We start from the raw sequence: 13,188 nt of genomic DNA on the forward strand, positions 1-13,188 counted from the left end.
TCCTTTCCTTTCCTTTCCTTTCCTTTCCTTTCCTTTCCTTTCCTTTCCTTTCCTTTCCTTTCCTTTCCTTTCCTTTCCTTTCCTTTCCTTTCCTTGTTTGCTTTCTTTTAATGACTTAAATAGTGATCGAGTCCTTGATTTTCCCTTATAAATACTTAGAACAAGATAGAAACTTTCACAGAAAAAATGTTGCCAACATTTAAGCCTGTTCATTTACTATAAGGAGTAGCTTGGAGATGCAGGAATTCAATTTGCTTATGAAGTTTAACTGGAATCTTTTAGCTTATAGTATTTTTTAAAAAATAAATGATCACATTGATCTTTATCCTGTGATTCTTGTTTCGTTTGATACACCGCATGGCCCCGTAGTGGGAGTGAATCAGGATAACAAAGTGAAAGGAACGTTTGCCCAATGGGTATTTGTTCCAGAATTTGGTGACTGCTTTGTGAATAAACCTGAGGAAAAATATATATTCCCCTAGTTTAGATAGTTAAACACTTAGCTGAGCATTTTCACATCATCTAATTTTAAGGTCATACAATGTGCCAGTAACCCAGAGGTTCACATAGCGGCCAGGACCTTTGCTTGGCTGTTTAACACAGAGTACCATCATTTACTAGAGATGTGAGTAACAAATGGCGTGTGATTCTTTAAGAGAAATTGTAGGTGAAAGACGACACACGGGGACAGGCAGATCTGTGTTCATAAGATCCTTCTTCTAGATGAAATTGAGTTATTATTAGAAAATTTCTTCTCCAGACAGCAGAGGAACCACTGTCCACTATGGTACAGAACAATTGCTTGCAAATGATTAGGCTTAAATGTTGGCAAAATAATATCTAAACTCTCAAGACAACTCTGCTGTTTATAAATCAACACCAGCTGTTCCTGTTTATATAATACTTTGTAAAAATGAAAGAATAAAATGGAATCTGATGTGACAGCTCATATACCAAGATTCGGCTCTCTGCAAAAACAAACCAAGCCGTTCAGAAACGCGGGGCTTATTTTGGGTATTCTGCTAGAGGCAGCTGGTCTCAGGCTGAGACATGCAGCCCTGGCTCCGCAGGGCAGGAACCAGGGAGCTTCCCAAGGGCCAGAGCTGGTTGCTCATGGGCCCTCCACGAGGGGAAAGGAGAAGGACCCCCTCCTGCACGGACCCCTCGAGCCCTTCTGGGCCACAGAGCCCCCGATTCGCCCTGAGGGCCCAATTCCAACTTCCTCATGTCCCATAGGGGCTGCTTGTGGAATACTGGTGAAGAATTACTCCTTTGTACCTAAAAGCTCTTGGGTTGCTTGGTTTGATTATTAGAACCTGTGTGTGTTATGGCTCAGCTGACATTTGTTGCAGTTAGCTAAAACCAGTGGGAAAGTTAAGTGGGAAAAGAGCTAAGAAGACAGAGTCATCCTACCATTAGAGCTTGGTTCTCAGAAAGGAGTAAGAATTTAGTGCGGTTTTCCCTTTTAAAACATGCCTAGGAAGGGCAATGCTGGTGTTTTAGTCCATGCTTGGAATGTCCCTTGAAAGCAAATGATCCATCTGCCCCATGTTGCTGCACATCCCGTCATCCTGTCCCGGGCAGCGCGAGCGGCGCTGGTTCTGTTCCCTTCCAGAAACAGGGCCAGAGCCTCCAAGGGAAGGCTGAAAAGGAGCAAACGGTGTCTCCTTCGGGCACAACGTTGGGGCACGGCCTGGGTGCTACAGAGGCACTTTCACATTACAGTTGCTGCACTCATTTTTCTCCTCGCTATCCGTGCTTTCCGGAGCCAGCCCTCGAGGGGCTCGGGTGCCAGCGAGGTGTGCAGGGCAGGAGCCGAACTGCAGCCCTTTCTCCCTGTGCAGTGCTCAGGGCAGACACAGCAGTGTTTTCACAGGGGCAGAAACTGCTTTGCGGAGGCTTTTTAATTAAAAACATGGATACGATGGACTGCAAGTGACCCGGGGCAGCTTTAGGTGATGAATTCATTCCTTACATCTGCCTTGCTATACTTTCTGGACAATGTATCTACAAACTTTTCATTCATGAATTGTTCAAAAGCAGATCATAGATTTCGTGACTGCTTTTGAAAGTTGTTCAGATAAGTATTGTATCTCACTGCTTAGGGTTCATGAACTGTTATTTCCTCACTCCATTCAGATTGGCTGCTCTTGCTTTATGAGTGGTCATTTTTTCAAAATTTCCTAGTTTTTTTCTCAAAGCAAACAGAAATGCCAACAGAAATCCCTTTGTGTGGCAGACTAGCCAGTAGCAATAGTAGATTTTCATGCTGGTTTTCTCTATTCCCTAATTCTGCAACTCGTTTTTCATAAACTACCTCTGTCTCCACTGGAAATAAGTTTAGTTTAATCACAAAATGATTTCTCTTCAGATGATTACATTCATCTTGGCAACATGCCCCTAAATTCATCGTTCACAGACATTTGTACGAACTGAAGTTGCAGAAATTGAAATAAAAGAACGAAACTGAGATCAGATTTGTAACTTGAGGAGCTCCTTACAGACAGATTTTTACAAAATGCAGCGACTACTTCTGTTGACTGTTGCAGTACAAGGAACTGCCATAGATTTTTCACTCGTGTGGTGGTAGGACAAAGCATTAAATTGAGTTCTTGAAAAGTGGGATGTGCTTTCTCTGGCTCAGTTTTATGGGCCTTGCCTTGATAGAATTGTTCTCGGAATATTTATTGTTCAAAAGCCACCTTTATTTCTAAACAGCACAAGCAGGAACTGTATACAAAAGAACGCTGTAGTTTTTTTAGGGCATGGCTCAGGTGACATTTATCACAGTGATTTAAAGCTAATCAAGCAGGGCTGGGTGAGATAAAACACACAGCCCTGTTTCAGGGGTCTGGCCCCAGAGTGGAGCAGAAGGGCTGGCTGGGCAGGGAGCTGCGGAGCCCGGTCCTGAGAGCAGCCCCTGCGGCCGCCGCTGGTTCCGGGCTTCGGATCTTGGCAGCCAGCGAGACACGGGAGGGCTGCGAGGTTGGGATGCACGCTCTGGAGTCGGGACATGCGCTCTGGAGTTGGGATGCGTGCTCCTGAGGAGTTGGGACGTGTGCTCTGGAGTCACTGCCCTCCCGTTGGGGCACCTTCTGGAGCAGAGTGACACGTCACCTCGGTGGCGGAATCGGCTGAGGAGAGCCCATCCTTTCGGAGCTCTATTTATATCGTGCCGATTTACTACTTGGCAGGCTCGCAGTCAAGAGGGGATAGCCCAGGCCCCGGTGATAAGTTGGAACAAGTGCATGTTTATGCACCAGTAGGTATCAGGAGGTCAATCATAAAAGCCTGTCAGTTTGTGTTACTTCTCTGTTGGCTTTCTCACAGAGCATGAAGGAAGGAGCGCTGCCATCTCCCTTCTCCTTTGAGCGGGCAGTATGTCACGAATTAGATAAGATAAGCGGATTTTAGTCGTATATTGATTCAGGATGCTCGCACCTTTGACAACTGGCAAAAGAAAATAAATTTCTGAGTATTTATTCTGTCACTGAAGCAGAGAGAAAGCTTCTGCAGGTGAGGGCAATGGGAATAAAGTACAAGACATGATGCTTGTAGTTCTCTTTGAAATGCGCTGCCATTTCTCTGGGATGCCTGTGACAGCCGGCCTGGAATTCCGATCAGGTGCTTCCGCAGCAGATCCATGTGGATGTTAATGAAAGCCCGGTGTTTAAGCCGGGCAACAGGGAATAGTGGGACTTGCATCTTCTTTAATATGTTCAGGTCACTTTCCTTTGATACCAACACTCAAATCAAGGAGGCTGGCCTGAGCAAAGAAAATATCCAAGAGGATCATGGTTTCTTCTGCTACCAATGAAAAATTTGCACTCTCTGTAGCACCCCGCCTCCAACTGAGCTTCCAGGTCTCAGTTATCGATCACCACGAGAATGAACATAAACCATTGAAAATGCAAAACCACTAGTGATTGTAGAAGAGTTGAGGGAGGCTTTGAAAGATCATGAAATTGCCTTAGATGTCAGGGCATTAAAGCATTATGTGCCTGTTTTCCTTTATTTCTTTATTTTACTTTCATCAAAGTGTGTTACTTTGATTTTTTTTTTCCCCTCACAAAATCCGACTGAATTGAGGCCCTAAATTCTGACTTTCTCAGAAGTACAGAAAATCTGGATTAAATACGAGTAACCTGGCAAGTGGACATTTCCCAGGAATAAAAAGGGAGTATAATCTTTCAAGTTGGATACATCAATCTTAGAGAGATGGTTACTTCATGCAGTACCACCTTTTCACCTTACATTTCTTGGGAGACATTTAGTATGCCTGACTACCGTGCTTATTATCATAGGAACATTGTGGAACATCGTGTTCCCTTTTATGTTTGCAGAGCGCTGCTTCTGGTGGTCGGGTAGGTGAGGCATTTCCATATGACATTCCGGATTGTGAGACTCGTCCTATGTAACTTAGGGGACACTTATGTTTTCATGTCCCGTCCCGACCACTGGGATCACTCGGTATAAACCGGCTGACAAGCCATTAAATTGTATGTGTGAAGCACACGGTGGGATACAGCTGGAAATAGTCAGTTCACCTGCAGCTTCCAGGCCCTTCCCCCTGGGCAGTTTGGAATTGCCCCCTCGGTTGTTGCTCACTGGGGTCTGTGGATTATTGGCAGAGGGGTGGGAGAAAGTGCTGACAACTTCATCCAGCTTGTGGTCCTTCAGGTGAAGGCACGGGTCTAGTTTTGGGGGGACATGGGGGCACTGCTTTGATTCTCTCCCTCTTTGGGGAGCCCGATGGGGCTGTGAGGGCGCAGGCGGCCGCCGTGCTGGGGAGCGGCCCAGCCCCGACCCCCTCCATGGAGGCCTTGAGCCTTCCTGAGCTCCAGCATCTACACGAGCTGCACAAGGCGCTGCCTGCTTAATCCAGAGCGTATTTGATCCCCAGAACAGTCCCTTGTCCTGGCTGACGCGTCGCGAGATGCACGGAGGGCTCAGGGCTGACCCGGCAGATCCTCACGGGCCTTGGCCTCTTTAGACCTCACATGTTGTGGAGGTCATGAGGAGTTCGTGCTCATTCTAGAGTGCCGTAGACCAGAGGTGATTTAAGGGATGATGTTAAGAGAGGGATGACCTGGTCCAGCAGACGCTGCTAGATGAGCTGAGATTATCAGTTAAAAAAGCGGACACACATGGGTGCTTCTGGAGGAGACTTGACAATGAGGCTGTGGAACTGAGAAAACAGGAAGAGGGACAAGAACGTGTTGCTTGCTTGGAAGCAGAGAGTGGATTCCGCAGCTTGTCATACAGGAATCCGATTTGAAAATTAAGCTGACTGTGGAGGAGCTAGTTTGGAGGAGGAGAATCCTAAGATATTTGAAAGAAAAGGATCTGCGGGGTTTGGCATAGTCTTTATGTGAGGTCTTAGAGAGATATCCAGCTACAATCAGTTAGGAGGATCTGATGAAACTTGGTGCGAGGAAATGTAACATCTTAGAGAGGTTGCTACTGCACTGGTGGAAACCAGGCTGCTTTGGATGCTGCAGACTAGACTTAAACCTCTTACAGTCAAAGAAGACATGAACCCACCGTCCTTGATGACTTTCTGCCTCGCTTCTGGATGGCGGCGCCTCCCTCAGTTGCACATTCCCAGGAAAGGGACCGGGTAGTTTCTTTGCTTTGTCAAGTCTATTCTGTCTTCCCAGGCTTTTTAGCATGAACACAGATCTTCCCAGAAAAGCTCTGAAATTTTAGATGCTCAAGGTTCATTCTTGAGAAGCGTAAAACAGTTAACTTTGTTTTTTAGGGTTCTAAAATGTTATACCGTATTTTAGCTAGAAATACTTAATTGTATGGTATTTACAGTTTTAAAAAGCCTTTTCCCAAGGCTTTGCTTTCCCTTTGCCATAAGATGCTTTGGTCTGGAAGACAACTGAAGTCATTCTGCATTGGCAGTCCCAGGTGACACCCACGAGACTGTCAGGCTCACGGGGAAGGTGCAAATCAGCCACCTCGGTCGGGATTCACAGTGGAGTCTCTAACCTGGCCCAAACACACCAAGAAAGCCCAGGCTTTCCACAGGAATTCCCCAGCTTTCCAGAAACAGGCTCGCCGGGCTGTCCCTGCATACTGTGATTTTCCACATCGCCTCATGTCCTACAACTTGATATAAAGAAATTACATAAAGGAATTTTAATAGCATTCAAAAGCAGGGAAGGCCAAGTACTCTCCATCCAAATAGGAGGACTCTTTAGTGAAGGAGCTTTGCTGCTGATCTAACAGATCCACGAGTCTGAAGGGATAGGTTGTAGTTCGCAGGAGACTCCTGCTGCGATGAAAAGATGTTTAAAATTTCATTAGATGTTTATAGACCCCGAGGTGAAACCCCAGTGGATTATCATATACAATATTAAGATTTCTTCTTAAAAAAAGGATTAAACTCTGACCTGTTGTGATCTTTCTACTAGATCGTATTAGGTCTCAGCTGCAGGTTGACCTTAGTGGGTGATTTCCCTGACACTAAGTAGTCCACGCTTGGCCTTGCTTACCCTGTTTAAACTTAGTTTATACATTTTTCATGTTTAAGCAGTAGGGTGGCTGGTAACTAGGCATTGTGAGTAAATAATTGCTCATGCTGCTACTGGTTGACTGACAACAAATGAAATCCTACAAGGATTTTTGTACATTTTGGTGGTAGTGATACAGCTAAGTGGCCACTTGGTAGGTGAGAGCTTTGTTTGCCTAGGGTTTTAGCATAATCATTAAATCACAGCTTTCTCTAATTGCTTCAGCCGCAGCCAAACACAGTTGGATGGGATTCTGTAGCAAATGGAATTCTGTCACATTCAATATCGGTGTTTGCTTTATTAAATAGCATTTCTCCAGGGACCCGCAAAGACTTTTCCGAGTTTTTAATTTGTTACAATATGTAATAGCTAGCTTCTGTGAAGGAATTGTTCACCAAACGGCATGCTCATTATTACTTCTGATGCCTTTTTGCTTTAAATGAGGCTGACAAGGTAAGATATGCCATTTAGAGGAAAGCTGCACTTGCTTTGCTCAGCGCACGCACGGTTTTTGAAAGGGAGTGCTGCTTGGCAGGCATAAATCCTCCCATTTCTTTGAAGTGAAAATTTAAAGTTAATAATTAAAACAAACATACACAAGCACTCTGTAATCACCACCTCTGGGTTTCCCAATGTGTTCTGCTCTCTATACATCGCTTTTGATGCCTTTCAGGACAAGGATGTCCTTCGTGTTATCGAGCTACCACAACTTTCTATCGGTCTCTCTCGACCTGTTATATATAATGTTACAGCAACAAAAGCAGGAAAAGTTTGGGTTCTAAACAGCTTTCCTCCTAGAGGCAGAGTTCCAGTATTTTTAACCCAGGTGATTCAGACATCTCCATTTTCATCGGGATTTTCATTTGTGAATGTAAAAGGCAGCTCCGGAAGCGCCCTGCTCCGTGCTGAGCGCGTCAGTGCAGGGACAAGGGTGGATGCGGAGCAGGTTCTGGGCTCTCGAGCACAACCCGTTCCTGCGCTGGGGACACGTCGGCTCCTGGTTCCTGTTCCTGCTAGAGGTCCCAGGTCCCTTGGTGTGCGGTGCGAGTCGCAGCAGGCAGCGTCCGAGTGACACGAAGGTAGCAGCGGAACACGTGGGAAATGACAGTATTTGCTGTGTGTTGCCTTGCCTTAGGATTTCCTACTCTTTCAGGTTAGAGAAAGACACATTTGAACAGCCCTTAGTTGTATTTCCTTTGGGAATATCTTAGTATTGAAAAAATAAATAAAGTGCAGGTGTGACAGCCTGCCTTGGCAAGTATGGCCAGCTGGGCAGGCAAGGTAGGAAGCCGGGCAGATAATCCCATCTTCTTCATTCAAAACATTTCATACTGGCAGAGAAATCTTTAACCACTGCTCCGACTTCTGTCTGCCGCTCGGAGCTTTTTATATGAAACAGCAGGAACCTGGAGAGCATTGAGCGTTATGAGGAGGCGGGGGAATAAAAAGACTTGAACATCATTTATAGGTTTTTTGCTTTTTTTTTATTTCTGCTAAGGCTGTGAAAATCTCAACATACAGATACAGTTGTTTTACCAGCCTTCTGCTTGTGCTTGCCCTGCTCTTCAGCATATAAGCTCCCCAAACCTCTGCTAGTTTCCTTCTTGAATTTTAAATTCTGTGTGGGTACCTGGATGGGGTTTATCTTACCTTCCTTTATCCCTGTCAAAGTTAGATGGTTGGTCTGAGCTATTCCCGAGGCTCCCTCTACAGTCAGTGAAGAGACGGGTATCTCCAGGAGGCTTTTTATCTCCTATGAATTTAGACAAGTGGCTTGGGGTGAAATGAATCCCAGCGCTGCCATCCCCCTCCAACCTGCGTTCAGCAAGTGCCATTTCCATGCTGGGATTCGGAGCGCTGCGTCCAGTATTCCAACGCCAGCTTTTCCCTCAGTTTAAGGGGAAATGGATGCATGGTCTTTCCATTAGCTCTGTAAATCACAGCATGAATGTCTACGTTTGCATGCACGTGCTTTCATGTTGCCAAAATGACAAGCAACAAAATTAACTATATTATTTTCAAACACCTGAGCATCTGGCCACTTCAGCTGATTAATGTGTCAACTAGATATATGGATAATACTAATTATGCAGTGGTTTTGGAAACCTGATCAAGTAAATATAGTCTAAAATATGAATTTAAGAATTTAATTATGAATTTAAGAACTTAATTAAGAACTCGGCCATGTTTTTTTCTTCTCATCCTCTTGAGCAGAGCTTAGATTCTCAAAGGTACATGCAGCATGTGCTGTAGAATGGCATTGCCAACCAGCACAAATGTCTGTGAGTAGCTACCCTAATAAGTACATAATACATGTATGTATTAACTTGAAAAATACTTTTGCTACAGTTAAGAAATTCAGAAAAATGCAAAGAAAAACTGGCAGAAGCATTTGTGTTAACTAAATTTGAGCGCCTCTGGATTTGCTCTGTTGAGTAGATGCACCTAGGAAGACTCTTTTACTGATGTTCCTGGAAATGTTACTTTTCTCCATGCCCTTATGACATATGATATTTGATGTTCTGTGTTCACTGAATGCAATACTAGTTATTCCCTTTTCATTGGGATAGATGGCATAGTAGCTTCCATTTACTCATATAGATGGAAGTAAACAAGGTAAAAAAGAAACGAGGTCAAAATGTCAGAATAAAATAAGAACGTTCATATGACTGACGGTAGTACAATAGATAATAGACACGCTTAATATTTCATCTCTATAAACTGTTCTCAAAGGATGGGTTTTTGAGTATTCTGTTGCAGAAAAAAAGAGTAACCACAGTTGATTTTTGATAAACACGAAACTCAAGTCTGTGATTTGCCTGCAATGATCATGGATGGAGAATACTACAAAGGAAACTCCTCACTCTTATCAGGGAGCTAGAGACGTCTGCACGTTGCCTGAAAAGAGGCCTGAAATTTCAAGCAACTTGGAATAAGGATTTATCATGCACTGTATGTACCAAGGCCAGGCAGCCGCTGCGCTAGGCATGGATGTGGCTGTGTTAACAACTGCACCACGGTCAGAATTCAGCTGTCAATGCCCAGTCTTTTGGTTCCCACAGCCAGAATATAGGTCTTACCCCTAGAGACCAAAAGCAATCTTACTCCAAACACTTCAAGAGAAGGACCAAAGAGCATCCTCTGATTGCCACCGATTATACTGCTGTGAAACACCAAGCACGGTCCTTGCTGACAAGAGGGGACCAGCAGTAGAAGGTTCCTTCTGGAGAGCAGCTTCATTGCTGGTGGTTTTTCTCCTTTCTTTCATGTACCATTCTTGTGTTACAGGTACAAGTTCCCAGTCAGGAGTAGAAATAATGATTTAAAATTAAAGATGCAGGTGAAGTGACCAGTTTCATAAGTTAACCCTTTCTGCCTTGTACTGCTTCCCAGGAGGGCATGAAACACCACAATCTGTGTATGGTTGCTGCAGGAGAATAGGGATTCATGCAGGGAGTGAGTATTTAAGGATTCATTTCTCTCTTGTCCAGAAGCTGCAGTAAAATTTGAACAATGACAAATAATAGGTTTGAACTGAGGCATTCTTTGTGGATGCTATTATTAGACTGAACTGGCTAGCTTGCCATCTTATCCTTTCCTGCAAGCTTAAGCTAGAAAATCTCCATAATTGTAAGGACTCCAGCTTGAAATACGTACGACATCTGTGCAGATGGCAAAATCGGGTGGCTTGGATGTAATGGAATAACTCTACTTCTGTAGCTGTGTGTGAACTTCCCTTGCTATTTGCAAGGAAGCAGTTGCCACAAGCAGTCTGACAAAGTCTCTCATTCAGGGCTAGTGTAATAACCAAATAAAAAGAAATAGGGCAGCCATGGCTCTAAACGTACAAGAGTTGCAGCTCTGCTCCCTCTCAGTGTCAGCAAATTTCAGCTAATCTCAACTCCTGATTTAACTGTCGAGTGAGGATCTGCCATTTGAGAATCTAAGCGGCACGATCCCAAAACAGTCTATATGCCAAACTGGGTTGCAAGGCCAGAAAAATTACTGTATAGCTGTTCTGCTCCAGCAATGCTGAGTCTCGTGTCCCCAGGTTCAGGGCGCATCAGGAAAACGGCACAAATCACTTTGCATATTGTGCAAAGCTGCTCTAATCTTTTTGTTTGCTTGCTCTCCCACTTGTGTCTGGGCTCAGATAATTAATGTCTGATTCTCACAATTCCTCTTTCCCACAATGAGCAGTTACTGCTTTTTAGTGCATTTTGTTACCTCATGGCGTGGCAGTATCGCAGATACTGCAGGCAATAAAAGCTTGATCCTTGATGTATTAGATCTTCCAGTGGACTTGGAAGAGTGGCTTTCCGTTATGAGCTTTTTGCTGATAAAACCCCTCTAAAAGTCTCATTCTTAAGATTCCTCATGCTTTACGTCAGGAGCAGAGTCCTTGCCCACTCTTTGCACAGGAGAGGGTGCGCGTTGTCTCTTTGAGGCACTATTTGTGGTGTGTTTTGTTGCACGACGGTTCCTGTCTTTTCAATGAGTTAGAAACACGATGTTGTTCCTTTACTGCACAAGCTAAGATAAGTTCCAAAGTGGAATGTAAACAATAACGTAATTAATTAATAAGTAATCTGAAGAAACTGATACGCTTTGGGCACCGAGTAGAGTTTTGGCAAGGAGCTGGGAGTATATAATGGAACAGAAAACTACTTATGACCAAAGCCAAGTCTTAAAATCTTTCTGCCAGTTTTACTACACATTGTTTGAGAAATGGCATCTAGCCACGCAAGCAAGTGAAGTGAAAGCAAGCAGCACCATTAAAACTGTGAGTATGTGTGAAATAACAAATGCAATAGGGGAGTCAGGCATTCCTAGCAGCTGCAGGCATCACGTAAGATGCCATTAATTGCAAGATTACGGGTAAAACATGTCTGAGATAAAAATAAGGTAGAATGACAAAAGCAGAAGCAACAGGAGTAGCCCTGGGCAAGCAGATTATTTTATTTTTACTTTTTTAGGGGAGCTGGTACCATGTTCTGCTAGGAAAGTTGTTCTGAAGGAGCATCGGTCGCATCCTTTTCTTGTGTCTGTTTTTGTACCTTACCCTGAGCAATGATGAAAGGCCATTTGACTACACAGGTTTCTCACTGCATCCTTTCCATGAACATGCCATGTATGCTGTGCCTTTGCTTCATTCATACCGTTTCCAAGAAAAACAACGATTGTCAGAATATCATTATGGAAGACAGAATTGATATAAATCATAGCAAAAAAAAAACCCTATGCCAGATCAGGAAAAGATGGTGCGTTGCAGGGTCAGGCCTACAGATGTGCGCACAAATGTCAAAATGTATAAAATTAAGATGTATGGATTCCTGTTAATTTCCTACTTCAGTGAAATTCATACTAGAACCTTAAATCTGTTGGGTAAGTTCAAGCCAGGTCCAATTTAAAGCTAATGGTAGAGGTTATTAGTTTCTAGTTTTCTGGCATTTTATTTTTAATGGCCTGTCAGTGTGCTCTGAGTATAAACATCAGTGTCAGAATTTTTATGATACTCTATCTTGCAAGTTTCATAATTTGTAATGGCTGCGCCGTTTTTACAGGTGTATTTAATGGCAAAATCTTATCTTGAATTGCATTTTAAAAGCTCCGGTGTAGCTGGAATTGCTGGGAAAGGGGGGAGTGCTGGAATAACATTCTTCCCTTGGGGAGCCAGCAGTTTCCTTGGGCAGCGTTAGCTTGAAAGAATGACACGGACGCAGGTTGCCAAGAGGAGCGGGGACGTACAGAGCTCTGAAAATAGTAAGTGTCAATGGGGAAAGCTTGTAGGTGCCAGAAAAAAATGGGAGCTCCCAAGGGCCTTCTCTCTTTTCATGTTGCCTTGCGCAAAGCCAAGCCCCATACGCTGATGTTTGAAATTCCCCCTGAGAAGGGATTGTGTGGAAGAAGGCGCCGTTTGGCAGCGGACGCGCTCGCCGCGCGCTGCCGACTCACGTGGGATGTTTGATGAGGGTCTCTCTGATGTGCTGCCTTCACCTGCTCCGCACGTGCCGCCCGCCACGAAGGAGGCTCCGTGGCCTCCCTGGGCAGCCTGTGCCAGGGCTCTGCCACCCTCACAGCGAAGAAGTTCCTCCTCTCCTGGAGATGGAGATTTCTCCATAGGAGGAGAGAAATGCACCCGGTTCTTCATTTTTACCTCAGGTCGTTGTCCTCAGCTGGATCCTTACAGCTTGTCCTTGACCCTGGGCTGTGGGTGGCCTGGAACTGGACTCAACAGCCCAGATGTAGACAGGATGTCCCAGCGTGGATCTTGTCAGAGAGAAGCTCAGGGGGCAGCAGGGATTTCTGTCTCATTTCCCGTATTTGCAAAGTTTCCCTTATTTGCAACAGCAACAGATTGCTGACATATTTGGTTTATGATCTGGCCTGTTCCTGCAGTGCTGCTTTGCAAGTTATTCCCCATTTCTATTTGTGCTTTTGTCACAACACTTATTGAATTTCAGCGTCATTTCGGATCATTTCTGCAATCTGTCAAAATCATGTTGAATGCCAGTTCTAGCCTGCATTCCAGTTCTGCCTGCATCTTCCTCCAAACATGGGGTCATGAGCTGAGCTGATACCTAAGCTCTCTATTCTACCTTCCAAGTCATTAAAAGAAAATAAAGGAATTTGGAGAAAATGGTATAGGCTCAGTTAGCCTTACAGC

General features: G+C 44.4%; 1 protein-coding gene across 6 annotated transcripts in view; it reads left to right on the plus strand.

Moving 5' to 3' along the window:
* Positions 1–13,188, plus strand: part of LDB2 (LIM domain binding 2) — a 189,904-nt gene that overhangs the window by 54,123 nt on the left and 122,593 nt on the right. The window lies entirely within an intron of this gene.

This window comes from Nothoprocta perdicaria, unplaced genomic scaffold (assembly GCF_003342845.1).
Source record: "Nothoprocta perdicaria isolate Ctin4 unplaced genomic scaffold, notPer1 scaffold_88, whole genome shotgun sequence".
Taxonomy (NCBI): domain Eukaryota; kingdom Metazoa; phylum Chordata; class Aves; order Tinamiformes; family Tinamidae; genus Nothoprocta; species Nothoprocta perdicaria.